Source organism: Oncorhynchus clarkii, chromosome 3 (assembly GCF_045791955.1).
Source record: "Oncorhynchus clarkii lewisi isolate Uvic-CL-2024 chromosome 3, UVic_Ocla_1.0, whole genome shotgun sequence".
NCBI lineage: Eukaryota > Metazoa > Chordata > Actinopteri > Salmoniformes > Salmonidae > Oncorhynchus > Oncorhynchus clarkii.
This window is the reverse complement of record NC_092149.1, coordinates 52,092,875-52,106,105: the sequence shown is the minus strand read 5'-3', so window position 1 is coordinate 52,106,105 and position 13,231 is coordinate 52,092,875.

Below are 13,231 nucleotides of genomic sequence, written 5' to 3'. Positions count from 1 at the left end.
CCGACAGCCAGCAAGAATGGTGGTTAAGTCTGACCCACTGACATTTTCAGCTCCAAATTATGCACAATGTGTGAATTAAATTAATTACGGAATTCATTAAGAAATATGGCTGGCGGAAATGAGTGTAATATTTAGTTATGTGATGTAATTTTCTTTAATTCTTAAAGCTAATTTGTTTCATAACAGTTCCTGCGGTAGTTTCTCCCAGTGTTAACTATGATGTATGTAATTTGTTAGCCATTTAATTAATTACAATTAGATTTGCTGAATGTACAGCTTGTTTTGACAGATGGTACCCATCAGGGAGACCTTTGCACAATTAATTTGAAATCAATTACTTCCCTTTTTTCTTTTTGTAACATATTTTCCATTTGTGTGAAAAATATCCATGGCACATGCATCAACTGGGTTTTTACTTCAGCTTAATTTAATGGTCTATTATCTACAATTCCCCTAACAATGTACAAGTCAGATAAACGAGCCAGACTCAATTAAAGTTTTCAGTTTATCTCTTAACTAAGCACTGATAGTTCACTCAATGGCTGTAAACTCAATATATTGTAAATCTCCTGCGTACTATGTTTACGCATACAGAGGTTGTCTAGCTTTAATCAGCAATTAAGCATTTCATATAATATAGCAATATAGTCCTGCTACTCAATTGTCATGGAGCATCCCTAGATCTCTAGTCCATCAAATCTCTGTAAGGGACACTATAACTGCGTCTCAAATGGCATCCTGTTCCCTTTACAGCACACTAGATTTGACCAGGGCACATTGGGCTCTGGTCAAAAGTAGTGCACTATATAGGTAATAGGGTGCCGTTTGAGACACACCCTGTGTCATAGACCCTCTCATCTATGAACATCTCAATCACCAAAGGTACCGTATAGGCCTTCATAATGATGAAACTAGGCCTTCAACCAGGTAGAATATTGTCTGCCATATCATTCACAAGACAAGGGTCCACTACATATGATATATTGTTTGCTCCCCAGGGGATATTTAATTCCCACTTAATTTGTCTCATTAATTTGCTATTCAGTATCATTGTATTTGTTTCCCCAAAAACAGTATCATTGGTTTGAATGATATTTCAAAACAATATGTTTTCTGGTACTCCATCTCACAGATTCTTGATATTAACCAATGTCTTGCCTGCATCTAGTATTTGTTACCTTATTGAATTCTAATGGTTCTATTATGAGATGTTTACTATAGTATAGTATAGTATAGTAGTATACTGCTCACAGTGCTGTAGTGTAGAGTACCTAGAAATGTATTTGCTTGTTCTGAAGTTCCATCTCCTTTCACACCACAAGATGGAGCTTTTGTTCTCTTCATGTTCTTTCCTTTGGTCTAGTAGTCCAAAATCAAACCCCTACCATTCATTGGACATTTCCTAAAATTGAACGAGAATAAGTTCCAAACATGATTTGATACATTTAAAGCATAATCTCATTGTTACCCACAGAAATACAAAAAAAAAAACGTTTTTCTTCAAATAGATCTGTCTCATTCTCTCATCACAGTCATTTCTCTTGATGTGAATAGTATGACTCATTTCATAATCTTGAATAGAATAGTCCAAAAATATGCCTTATCATTATGCTTCAATTAAGATGTAGTTAAAGATCAGGTAGGATATGCTGTCAGGGGTGAAACAATGAAATGAATTCTTATTGATTCACTCTTTTTCTTCCCTCTCTTTTTCATTTCTTCTCAGCGTTTGTGGGGACAGAACAGCACAGGGAACATCGCTGCATTCTACCCAGGTAGAGTTGAGCAACTTGTCAGTCATATTTCTTGAAAAAAATGTTTTTGTGTGGAATATTTGGTTGCCTTCTATCAAAGATTAGTTGTAACTATACAAGATAGGTAAATTATGAGGATGAACTTTATTAACAGACACTATGGGGTTTGTCACATAACAATAGGCATTTACCACTCTTAGGGTCGGCTTCCCAACACCGATAAAGCCTAATCCTAGACTTAGAAGCATTTTCAATGAAGATTCTCTACTGAGGTTGCTTTGTAGTCCATGACTAGATTTACTCTGTGTCTGGGAAACCACACCATAGAGGTTGAATGTCTTGTTGACCAGAACTTTATGAACACCAAGCATGACCCATGGATGTGTATATGAGGATGAGAGGGCAACATAATTATTCTGCATCGGTGAACAAAACCTCACGCACATCATCCAGCAAGAAGGAAGCAAGGAGCATAAACACCATGGTCAAATCCATATCCTTTAACCAGTTGATATGAAGGTGATACAGATTTGGCTCCCACTGGACGTGAGTTAATGTGTGACATAAAAAAATAACTACATCATTTGTCTCAATCCAGTGGGCTGACTTGGCATGGGCAGCGAGTCCTAAATGTCAGGCTGTAATGAGTTCTGGCCAAAGGTACACAGTTAGGAGATGGAGCCCGCTGGCACCTGGGATGACACTGGCCAGGCAGCCACATACCCCTCAGCCATTTGGACTACACATGCATCCAAATAAAGTTTTAGTCAATTCTATTATGATTTCGGGGTCTGGCTTTGGTTAAGTTTATTTGAACATCTTGGTACATATGCAGAAACACATAGAGTGTTATGTCATGCGATATAAAACGCAGGTGAAAAGATATGATCTGCTTGAATATATGGACAGTGCATCATCAATACTGCTATTAATGATGTGTGTCGTATAAGGTTGCGTAGACTGGGTTTCCATCAGTGAGAGAGTTAATTGAAGGTACACATTGTGCGGGATTTACTTTTACGTAAATCCCGCACTGATGTCAATTAGAGATTGGTTCTTGTCCGTGATCACACAACAACGTTTTCAAAAATGTCACAAAGTCACAGTACTTTAGAAATGAACGCGGGCCGATCTGGTTTTGAGGAACTTGACTCTTTCTGTTACATTTCTACCAGACCTATTGGCAAACACGCTTCTTTATTATCTCACAATGGCAAAGAAGACGAGGGAACATTGTATCTAAATGAGCTTTTTCTATTTCCCGGTAAATGAAATCAATTCTATCCTTTTATGTTACTTTTCATCTGCCTTTTGTCTTGCTGCGGAATCTTCTCTCTTTCTCCCTCGTTCATCTGTTTTGCCCTTTCCTTGATCTGATAGCATTAAACATATAATTAAGTCATAAAGGAGGGAACTGATGAGTGTAGCAGATGGTAATTGCGTCCTACATTTGAATGAAATGATATGCATTGCTACAATTTACAGCCTTCACCTCATATTTTATTCAGCAACCTTTTATCTCTTTTCCTGCAGAATTATTCTGCAATACATTTAGACATCTTATCAATAGCTGGAGTGATAGTGGGAGAAACATGGGCAAAAAAAACTGAGACTCCCACATTTTACACTGTTTAAAATGAATTTCCATAATAAAAGACTTATCAGCCTTGCTCTATCACAGTGGAGGGGCGGATGGTCTTATTTCTAGAAGTCTCCCTTTCGTTTGTGGACAAGCTGTCATTCTTCCCATGGTATTCAGAGGAAATGCCAAAACTGAAAATAGTTTCGGGTTGACTTCAGGCAAGCCTTCTTTAACACGAGACACTGGAGGTGAAAAGATTTCATTTCCATGGACCTAGACAGTCATAAAGGGGTTACAGTCAGTATCGAGAACATTGGACTTATTCCAAAGGGTTGAATAATTAGACCCGCAGCTCTTCTCAAGCACCAGGCAAATGCACCTTCTATGCGGTCACGTCAACTAAACGTGTCATTTCCTGTGGTATAGTCTGTATCTCTGTTTACGGTATCTGGATCTGTCTTTAAGCTCATTCAGGCATTTAAGGTCATGATCACAAAGAATAGCCTAATGGAATTTCATAAGAATGTCAACTGAATCATGTTTTTTACTCTATGAATTTCCTCTTCAACCTCTGAGTTTTACTAGTACTGTATGAATGACTTTGATACTTCTGATATTTGGGTTTAATGGCTTCTGTTTGTTTAGAAGGGAAGGGAATGAATGCATTTCTGGGCCGTGAGCCATGGTTCTACTGAAAGGGGGCTGGGGAACACCCAATAGTTGAGAAGGCTGCTTTAGTGGGGTTACAGTACGACATCACGCTTCTCCCTGTCTGGTCAGTGTAATAGACCTGGCAGTGGTTCTACTCTAGCAGTTCAGGATGTTAGTATTGAAATAATGAAATGGAAAACCTGTTAGTGACAGGAATTATGGGGAGTAGCTGTCCCCCCCCCCCTCCTCCTATTTTGGAGAAACCAAAACCTGTCCTGCCTTGTGCCTTTCCCACAACTGTGCCCGTAGTCATCCCGTTGGTCCACGAAGTAGTGCACAAATGTGAGTTGTGGTCCGATGCTTACATCTATGTAATCCATCTCTGACAAAGGCCTGTGAAGGATGTAAACTTTCTTCTGAAAACTTTTTTTTCTTGAAGCTCTGTGAGGATGAGCTGGTTGTTTGTGCCGTTTGACATGCTTTCCTCCTGCTAGTCCCCTGTGAAGTGCTGGACTCCGCTGATATTTGAGAACTGGTAGCTGGTGCGATATAGGTTTAATTCTCATGTTCCCCCCAACCTGCCAAGCACAGCAGCATGCCAGCTGGAAGGCTTACACAGGGGGGGGGGGGGGGAGTTAGATATTAGCAGGGGCAAAAAGAGACAAACAAATACAAGTGTCTGCTAGCAGACCTTGGAGGTGCCACAAAGCTCGATCCTGTATCTTACCTCAGGCACTTAACGTTTAGTCACGATACAGGTCCATTACCTTTTAAGTACAAGTGCTTAGGTTTGGTCTACTGTTTTTACAGGCCTCTGGCTGCATAGAGAATCTATCCTGGGTGACCCGGCTGTATTTATTGATGCCTCTTGAGTTTCCACTTGCTGGTAATAGACTGAAGAAAAAAAAAACAGATAATGTGTTTGATCGATCAGCGTGAACAAATTTAATTTGTTGGGATCAATAACAGTTTACAGTTGACAGAGCCAAAGAACGACGTTTATTTGAGCTTTTTGATTGAAGGTGTCTCACTTACAGAGAGGCGGCTATGTGAAGCAATCCTGGCTGTGGTTTGTGTACCAGACAGGGACCCTTCTGCTGTGTTATTGCCAGCAATCTGTATTTAAAACTAATATCAGTGTGTGCTGCATCGCCGCGGGCGAAAGGCGCCAAACCAATCTGATATATGTGTTTCTTTTGGGTTCCTTGTGATGTGAATTAGAATGTGAAAAATAACAATTCCCCCACATTCCCCTCACTGGCTATCCATTTTTCCGTTTGAGGGTAGTGATTAGATTTTGTGAGCAAAATAATGATTTGTACGATGTTGCCAATGTGGCCAAAGCATAATAGAAAAGTGATGTGGAACAAAAAGGAAAGGAAATGAACTGACGTGCCCGGAGAAATATGGGTCCCGTGCTCAACCTGCTCCGTGTTTCTGCATTTCATGATCACGCTCTGTGAAACGCCCTGAAGACATGAGAGCCCTTGCTCTGTGTCATACGGTCATCAGCCGCCCCTTTACCTTCAGCACAGAGACCAAACAGCATGAGATGGAAAGTCTACATGGATAAACATTTACAGTGGGAGGTAATGCTCCGGGCAAACTCAATTCAGAGGGAATGTACTGTGTATAAACCTGTATTATGGCACCAGCACTCTGTACTATATCTGTTTCATTATTACCAGCTAAATGTGGTACTGTACAATACTTAGCCCACCACAGCGTGAGAGTGCTGTGCTTGCAAGTGGGCATTCCATTAATGGTATATTATAGGCTACCACATTAACGTGAAAATAACGTTGCACTCAATACTTGTTCAATCCTGCTCATAACATTGTCTGATGTAAGCAAATCCAACCAGAACCTAATATCTAAAGTGTAAAAACTGGCACCATGTATCGTCTGTATCAGTGTGATTGCATGGGTTGGTTTTATTCGGAGGGAAAGACTAGAACATGTATGGAGGACATTGCGAAACAGATTGCTGGTCCTCGTGTCTTGTGTTTGGCACAGGTTAGGGAAAGGCCTGCGATGCATATTGTTTGTGTTCATTTGAATAAGGACAAATGTCAGATTTCTATGGCTGCAGGCAGCGTGCATGTTAGATGATCAACTCTTTTGGGCTCCTGGATGTGGGGTCATCAGTACTCTTTCCAGGTCAGTGTCACTGCATGGCGGATTGGGGCCATAATTGACCTTTTGACAGAGCGCAGGGAGACAGCCCTTCTCCCAGGGCAGGAATAATCACGTTAGATTTTCTGGGAGCCGTGCTCATCCAAGGTAATCAAAATGTTTTGTCACAGATTGGGTTGAAAATAAGAACGATTTCAAAAATAATTTTGAATTTCTTACCCGGATGTATTATAACACAAGCTCGGTTTCTATGTTATAAGTGTATCCTTCAACCGCTATTGGTCTGTAATGAACAGAATGTTTGATATTTCATGTGGAGAGCAGGGGAGCATGCCATGTTCAAAGTCAAATACCTGTGTTCAAGTTACAGAACGTCATCTATTTTCGCACGCTGTCTCAACGTCTTGTCTGTATCGTTTTGTACTCGTATGTTACTGCATATTTTCCCATTATCACACATGCATTTATAAGAGTATGTGAAATGAGTCATTACTTCAGCAGTGAAACAAGTCACATCAGTTGTGGGTGTACTGTGAGACTGGAGAAAGAGAGAGAAAGGTTGAATACAGCCCATCTCCCAAAACCCCAGGGTTCCCCCAGAGCTCCTTCCGGGTCAGCTTCTCCACACAAGCGTGCTTTTCACCCTTCACTGTGCTTGTTATTCCTCAAATCTTGGCACCCACAGCCAAGTCTCTGTGGTAATAGCCTCAAACAGGAAGTTAGTCACACCATGTAGTACATGGCATGTATTGTACTTAGGCTTTTCTCCTCCACCACCCTTCTTTTTCTTGCTTTAAAAAAAAAAAATCCTTCCTTGAGGTCCATCCATTATTCTTGTTCTTCTTCTGCTCCTTCTACTTCTTCTTCGCACCCTCCTCTTCCTCCCATGGAACATTTCCATGGGCTATGCCGCTGAATGCCTGCATATTGTTAGACAAATGTACCTTTTTTGCAAGAAGAAACGACTTCCGGTTTGCTGATACGTCTTTTAGTCACAAAAGAGTCGGGGGCACAATGTAACGGTTTTCTGTATGTGAAGGAGAGTCGGACCAAAATGCAGCGTGTAGATTGCGATCCATGTTTTAATGAACAAACGTAAAACACGAATCAATGCAAACACTACAGAATAAAGAACGTGATGAACGTAACGAAAACCTAAAACAGCCTATCTGGTGAAAAACACATAGACAGGAACAATCACCCACGACAAACTCAAAGAATATGGCTGCCTAAATATGGTTCCCAATCAGAGACAACGATAAACACCTGCCTCTGATTGAGAACCACTTCAGACAGCCATAGACTTAGCTAGAACACCCCACTAGCTACAATCCCCATAAATACACACCACATACAAAAACCCATGCCACACCCTGGCCTGACCAAATAAATAAAGATAAACACAAAATACTTTGACCAGGGTGTGACAGAACCCCCCCCCTAAGGTGCGGACTCCCGAACGCACCTCAAAACAATAGGGAGGGTCCGGGTGGGCGTCTGTCCATGGTGGCGGCTCCGGCGCGGGACGTGGACCCCACTCAATCAATGTCTTAGTCCCTTCTCCTCGCGTCCCTGGATAGTCCACCCTCGCCGCCGACCATGGCCTAGTAGTCCTCACCCAGAACCCCACTGGACTGAGGAGCAGATCGGGACTGAGGGGCAGCTCGGGACTGAGGCAGCTCGGGACTGAGGGGAAGCTCAGGAGTGAGAGGAAGCTCAGGAGTGAGAGGAAGCTCAGGCAGGTTGATGAGTCTACCTGGCTGGCTGGTGGTTTCGGCAGATCCTGGCTGACTGGCAGATCTGGAAGAGTCTGGCCGACTGGCAGATCTGGAAGAGTCTGGTCGACTGGCAGATCTGGAAGAGTCTGGTCGACTGGCAGCTCTGGAAGAGTCTGGTCGACTGGCAGCTCTGGAAGAGTCTGGTCGACTGGCAGCTCTGGAAGAGTCTGGTCGACTGGCAGCTCTGGAAGAGTCTGGTCGACTGGCAGCTCTGGCTGCTCCATGCTGACTGGCTGCTCCATGATGACTGGTAGCTCTGGCTGCTCCATGCTGACTGGCTGCTCCATGCTGACTGGCAGCTCTGGCTGCTCCATGCTGACTGGCTGCTCCATGCTGACTGGCAGCTCTGGCTGCTCCATGCTGACTGGCTGCTCTGGCTGCTCCATGCTGACTGGCTGCTCTGGCTGCTCCATGCTGACTGGCTGCTCCATGCTGACTGGCTGCTCCATGCTGACTGGCGGCCCTGGCTGCTCCATGCTGACTGGCGGCCCTGGCTGCTCCATGCTGACTGGCGGCCCTGGCTGCTCCATGCTGACTGGCGGCCCTGGCTGCTCCATGCTAACTGGCAGCTCTGGCGGCTCCTTGCAGACTGGCAGCTCTGGCGGCTCCTTGCAGACTGGCAGCTTTATGCAGACTGGCAGCTCTATGCAGACTGGCAGCTCCATGCAGACTGGCAGCTCCTTGCAGACTGGCAGCTCCTTGCTAACTGGCAGCTCCTTGCTAACTGGCAGCTCTAAGCTAACTGGCAGCTCTATGCTAACTGGCAGCTCTATGCTAACTGGCAGTTCTGAACAGGCGGGAGACTCCGGCAGCGCTGTAGAGGCGGAAAGCTCTGACAGCGCTAAACAGGCGGGAGACTCCGACAGCGCTGGAGAGGAGGAGGGCTCCGACAGCGCTGGACAGGCGAGGCGCACTGTAGGCCTGATGCGTGGTGCTGGCACTGGTGGTACTGGGCCGAGGACACGCACAGGAAGCCTGGTGCGGGGAGCTGCTACCGGAGGGCTGGGGTGTGGAGGTGGCACAGGATGGGTTAGACCGTGAAGGCGTACTGGAGATCTTGAGAGCGGTGCTGGCACAGGACGTGCAAGGCTAGGGAGGTGCACAGGAGGCCTGGTACGTGAGACTGGCACCATCTTCACCAGCCGACTAACACGCACCTCAGGACGAGTATGGAGCGCTGACCCAGGTGCCATCAAATCCCCGACACGCTCCGTCGGGCGAATTCCATGTTTAAAACACCAACACAGCAACTCCCTCATTTCTCTCTCCTCCAATTTCCCCATTAACTCCTTCACAGTCTCTGTTTCGCTCACCTCCAACACCGGCTCTGGTCTCCTCCTTGGCTCCTCACGATAAACAGGGAGAGTTGGCTCAGGTCTGGCTCCTGACTCTGCCACACTCTCCCTGAGCCCCCCCCCAAGAAATTTTTGGGGCTGACTATGGGGCCTCCGTCCGCGCCGCCTTGCTTGCTTCGCAAACTCCATTCTCCTATATCCTTCCGCGCACTGCTCCATCGAATCCCAGGCGGGCTCCGGCACTCTCCCTGGGTCGACCGCCCACCTGTCTATCTCCTCCCAAGAAGTATAGTCCATACTGTACTCCACTTTGGGCTGTTCTTGCCTGTTGACACGCTGCTTGGTCCCTTTGTGGTGGGTGATTCTGTAACGGTTTTCTGTATGTGAAGGAGAGTCGGACCAAAATGCAGCGTGTAGATTGCGATCCATGTTTTAATGAACAAACGTAAAACACGAATCAATGCAAACACTACAGAATAAAGAACGTGATGAACGTAACGAAAACCTAAAACAGCCTATCTGGTGAAAAACACATAGACAGGAACAATCACCCACGACAAACTCAAAGAATATGGCTGCCTAAATATGGTTCCCAATCAGAGACAACGATAAACACCTGCCTCTGATTGAGAACCACTTCAGACAGCCATAGACTTAGCTAGAACACCCCACTAGCTACAATCCCCATAAATACACACCACATACAAAAACCCATGCCACACCCTGGCCTGACCAAATAAATAAAGATAAACACAAAATACTTTGACCAGGGTGTGACACACAAGGTGTTAAAATGTAGATCACAAACAATTTGCATGAGGGAGAATGTGCTTCCTGGCATATTTGTTTTGGTTTCTTCAAAGTGTTTACAAGAAGAAGAAAAAAAGAACAGGCAGCTCAGAACACCACAAAACTAGCCATTGAGAAAAGGGTATCACATTATTAATTAAAATACAAGTCGCCCTGTAGCCCATGGGTATACATTGTAGCACACTTGATTGAATCAGGTAGTGGCAGCCTAGGCTTTTTGTATTTTGCACTTGAAGGGAGGAGAGAAATGTGAGCTTAGCTGTATTACTTCAAATGAGAAAAAAAAAATGTTTTCAGAAAAGCATTGTAAGCGGTCATGTGAAGTAGCAGAGTTAAAACGCTGTTGGATTCTCCGTCAGGAATCAGATTTGTCCCATGGATGTACATCCCATTTCACTTTATTTACAGTTGTAGGATTGTCGACTAGAATTGTATGTCATGTAGGGATTTATACAATCCCATTGCAGCGGTTTTGCCCTATGGTCTATTCCTTAACTGCTAACCTTATAGTGTGCTTTGGTATTATCATTGTTCTGGCCACTGATTTTATGAGACAATAGATCTTGAGCTATCTATTTATTATTGATACGATTTTTTAAATGAACTGGAAAATATTGTACATTGCAAATGTGCCTCTATTGCATATTTTCAATCAGAGGGGGTGAGACTGCAGAGGGAGCTGTTGTATCTGGGCTACAGTCAGTTTTAACATCCCCTGCCGGTCACTACACTGCATACTGGCTCTGACCTCACACTCACACTCAAAGTTTTGCTTTCACTGGTCTTTTGAAATCGCTGAGCTTGAACACTAATCCAAATTTTTAGGATTAGCTCTTGACCACTTTGAGTGAGTACCCACCCTACTAATTCTGTGTATCATTTGTAAAGGGCAGGTGAAGATTTTCGAAAACATTCCCAACCTTTTATTTATCGGTATTTACATGCTTTCAGACCCTCAGTTTTCTCGTTGTGCCATACTTGTAGCCTTCTCATAAACGTTGGCTTTGACTCGGGGAAGAGGGGAGCTGTTTCCCTGTCTCCACTCCCCCAGCTCATTATTGCCCATACTTTATGTCATAAAAAGGGGACAGAAGAAACTCTATTAGTCTCCCTTCATCCTCATTAAAGCGCTGTCCTACAGAGGTGTGCATATGTAATGTTCCAATACGGACTGTGACAGGATGAAGGTGCTTCTAATGGTTTTAATGCTGGGGAGGGAGAGGTAATAGAACACAATACTGGACAAAGGTGTCCGTAATGAGCCAGCTATGCGTCCTGTGTCTCCTAAATCTCTCCCGATGCTGCCGTCACAGGGGTGCGACTAGTGAGAGAGGCAGGAGGGTATCTTCAACATTCTTTCTTTGGTTGTTCTTTCTTTCATTTGTTTGTTCTTTCTTTCTCTTTTATTTCTACATGCTGTTTACAAACCATACTGCATACAATTTCAAGCATACTGTTTGGTAAAACAAATACGGTAGGCAAGAAATATCCATATACTAGGCTCCACCATCCTGAGAATGTGTCATCTCCTGTTTAATTGCGTTGATCCCTGTAGGAGGCATCACGCCCATAAGAGGCACAGGGGCACGTGCCCCCTCAGATTTGTCCTGTAAAATAAAACATGTTTGTTGTTGTTGTTTCTCTGTAATGCTACTAGCCACCTAGCAATTTTATGAAGTAGGCTTCAGCTAGCCCAGATAGGTTCCAAATCTCCCAACCTCATAACGAGATACAAAGAAGCCATTTCAGGCTACCACTCAAGTTAGAGGAGCTAGCTTGTCTAACTATGTGTAACTGCCAAAATAAGGGAAACACTGATAGGGTGTTGGGCCACCGAGCCAGAACAGCTTCAATGCACCTTGGCATGGATTCTACAAGTGTATGGAACTCTATTGAAGGGATGCGGCATCATTCATCCACGAGAAATTCCAACATTTGGTGTTTTGTTGACGGTGGTGGAAAACGCTGTCTCAGGCACCACTCCAGAATCTCCCATAAGTGTTCAAATGGGTTGAGATCTGGTGACTGAAACTGCCATGGCATATGGCTTACATCGTTTTCATGTTCATCAAACCATTCAGTGACCACTCGTGCCCTGTGGATGGGGGCATTGGCATCCTATGGGGGCATATTCATGGTAGCCAAAACAATACATGACCCTAAGCATGATGGGATGTTAATTGCTTAATTAACTCAGCACCTGCTTTCAATATACTTTGTATCCCTCATTTACTCAAGTGTTTCCATCATTTTGGCAGTTAACAGTATCTTAGCTGGCATGCCTGCTGGCAAGGTTGACTTTAGAAAAGCAAGTAATAACTAAATGTACTGAATAAGACTCACGTTCCATCTTTCACCCATATTTTAGCAGAGATGCAGAGAAGCATATTAAGATTTTTAAAATAAAATAACCACCAGTCAGGCAGGAGGATGCAGAAAGCTCAAGAGGTATGCTTATGCAGAAAAAATATATATATTTTTGTGTCACCTTTTCTCATTATCAGCTGATTATCAGTTGTTGTCAAACACGCCGTTCCTACAAGATGAAAATCAAATTAGCATAGCTTCCTGGCATTTAAAGCATCCTTGATTTTCTAAATTTCACATACTATAAAATAAATATTTTTGCATACCTAAAATGTCTACTATTTAGAATGCAAGAATGGATATTCGGACACGGGCCTCTGTCTTTCTGAATTTCATTTCTTTTGTTCCTTCATTTTTCTTTCTCCCATCCCTTCTCCTCTGATTCCCATTGACCTCTAGTCTAGGTCTGTTAGACATAGTCCAGGTCATAGCAGACGAACAGCTGAAATATCAAAGCCTGCCCAAGGCCTTTACATTTGCTCTTCTGCTCCAAGTAGTCGGAGTGGGGAGATCAGCCGAGGTAGTGACGAAGGGAGGGACGGTCTTCTTCTTCATGGCCTGCCCCCCCCCCCCCCCCCCCCCCTCTATAGGGCTGAATTCAGACGCTCCATTTCTGCTGTCACAAGCAAATCGCAGGGTTAATTAGGTCTTAATCCAGAGTAGCTATCAATACATAGAACGGCACATTCTCTAATGGGATTTAATTAATTGAAATAGTGTTCAGTCAGATAATATGCGAGCCGAAGGAAGCCCAGAGCTTAGGCACGGGCCTGGCCAATCCATTTGAAACAGATAAAAAAAATAAAAAAAAATAAGAATCCATCTGGAAAGAAAGGATCTGTCAGTAAAGATGCCCAA